This window comes from Pteropus vampyrus, unplaced genomic scaffold (genome assembly GCF_000151845.1).
Source record: "Pteropus vampyrus isolate Shadow unplaced genomic scaffold, Pvam_2.0 Scaffold324, whole genome shotgun sequence".
NCBI lineage: Eukaryota > Metazoa > Chordata > Mammalia > Chiroptera > Pteropodidae > Pteropus > Pteropus vampyrus.
Window position 1 is genome coordinate 1141774 of NW_011889105.1, and position 2407 is coordinate 1144180.

The following is a 2407-nucleotide window of genomic DNA, read 5'->3' on the forward strand; positions in this document are numbered from 1 at the left end:
GTAGAGGTAAAAAGGTATGGCTAGGGTGATATGCACAGGAAGAGGAAGCAGACAAATAGCTTTACAGGGAAAAAGCAGGAAGAGCAAGCAAATTCCTTCTTCCTCTTCCAGCCTTTCAATCTTCTTCTACCACCCACTTTGGAAGATCACAGCATGGAATCAACTGGAAAAAAGAGAAATGCAATTTACAGAGTCCCAGCTTCAGCATTACAGAGCAGGGCGCAGAAAGCTGAGAGATAAAAGCTTAATAACCAATCCATCATGTAAATGTTTCATATATTTGAAAAATTAAATTAAATCAAAAAGAGAAAGACAAACCATAAAATTGAACACCAACAGAAATAAATGAACCTAACTGTATAAAATCAATAACCACACAGAGAAAAGAATTATTTTAAGTACAGGAAACTGGCTGTTTATTCTTACTGTGATATATCACAAAGACAAAAAGAATTGCAAAGATACAAGAAACTTCACTCAATATATTTATTGTTGGTAGTAATGTACTTTAGATATTATTTTATGCATATTACACAATATAACAAATGAGTACATAATTGGTATTAATAACAAAGATTCTCAGTGTTATCAAAAGATGTTCCAATATAAAATGTTTTTTTAAAACCCTATAATGTTAAACTTATACTGGAAATAGTATGAATTTTTTTAAAAGATTTTTCCTAGTTCTACTTACAGGAAAGGCAGAGGACCAATGATACCTAGTAGCAATGAACAAACCTAGCAACCAGATCTTGGTTTTTAAATGCCATATCCCACTAAAAGGAATTATAGCTCCTTGGAGAAATGGTTTGTTTCATATCTGGGACACAGAAAGTACTAGATAATATGAGACATGTGTCAAAAAGTAAGAAAGTGCCCAAAGATCAACTGAATCATGAGAAAAGGACACAGAGAACTAGTTCAAATCACGTGCTACTGGTTAAATTCAGGATCTTTGGAAAGATCTTTGGAAAACCTAATCACTCAGAGATAACTTACTGACTGTACAATTTCAACAGGGAGATCTGAAGGGTATGGCCTTAATAAAATCAGCAGACTTAGTTAACACTATTACTGGGATAACCTGATATAATGTGCCTTCTTATATGACACAATATGAAGTATACAACTTAACCTAGAAATTTTGAATGGCAAAATACTTAACCTGAATATAATCAATTCTCTGGATCCAATTTAGAATAATACAGAGGACTGGGATGCATGTAAAACGATACCATGAGGTTATAGTCAGACAAATCCAGAATATGGGACACTCCATAAGAAAAAAAAAAGTTGGTAGCAGTGTGGGAGTGGAAAGGTCAGTGTACTGTTGTAGGTCAAAAAGAGTTAATCATTAACAACTAAATGCAGTGCATGAATCTAGATTTTTTTTAATGTGTAAAAGATTATTTGGACAATTGAGAAAATCGAACCCTATATGGGCTGAATATTATATGATGTTATTGAATAATTGTTAATTTTCTTAGCTGTGATAATGGTATTGTGATATTAGAAACAAATGCTTATTTTTATGAGATGCATTCTAAAATATTTAGGGGTTAATGATTCTTAATCTTCAGTTTACTTTCAAATGGTCCACAGCAAAGATATACATGTATATATAAAGAGATGGAGAAATGTGGAAAAAGTTAATATTTGTAGAAATTTGGTAGAGGTTACCTGAATATTAAATTATTCTTTCACCTCTTTAAGATGTTTAAAATTTTTTATAATAAAATGTTAAGGTAGGAAAATGTGTCTTTATGAGAAAAAAATTTGCAAATATTTAGAAATATTAAAGTGCAAGCAGAATCCAGAAAATTAGAGGGGGGGTGAGAAGAGAGTAAATATAAAGACCAAGAGACCAAGACTGACAGTTTTAACATCTAAGTAACACATACAGCAGAAATAAAGAAATGAAAATTGTTGAGTAAGAAATTATCAAAAAAAATAGGAAAATTTTCACAAACTTGAAAAATATACCTTCAAATTGAATGTTTCCAATGATTGCTAAATGGAAGAAATGAAAAGAGACTAACAGATTTATCCTGGTGGCGTTTCAGATCTCCAAAGACCAACAGAAAAGCCTAAAAGTTCTGTATAAAGAAACAACAATCAGCCCAGCATCAGTCTTATCATGAGCAACAATGAATGGAATATGTCTTCTAAGTCTAAAGAGAAAATAATATTAAGTATAAAATTCTACAGCCAGCCAAGCTATCAGTTCAAGCAATAAGCAAAGTAAAATCATTTCCAAATATGCAACCCAAACATTTACTGTCCACATACTCTTTCTTAAGAATTACTTGAAGATGTTCATTAGTAAAATAAAAATAATATCAAAACTACAGGAAGATGCAGGATATAAGAAACAGTAAAAAAGTAAATCTCAGGTTGATTGCTATGA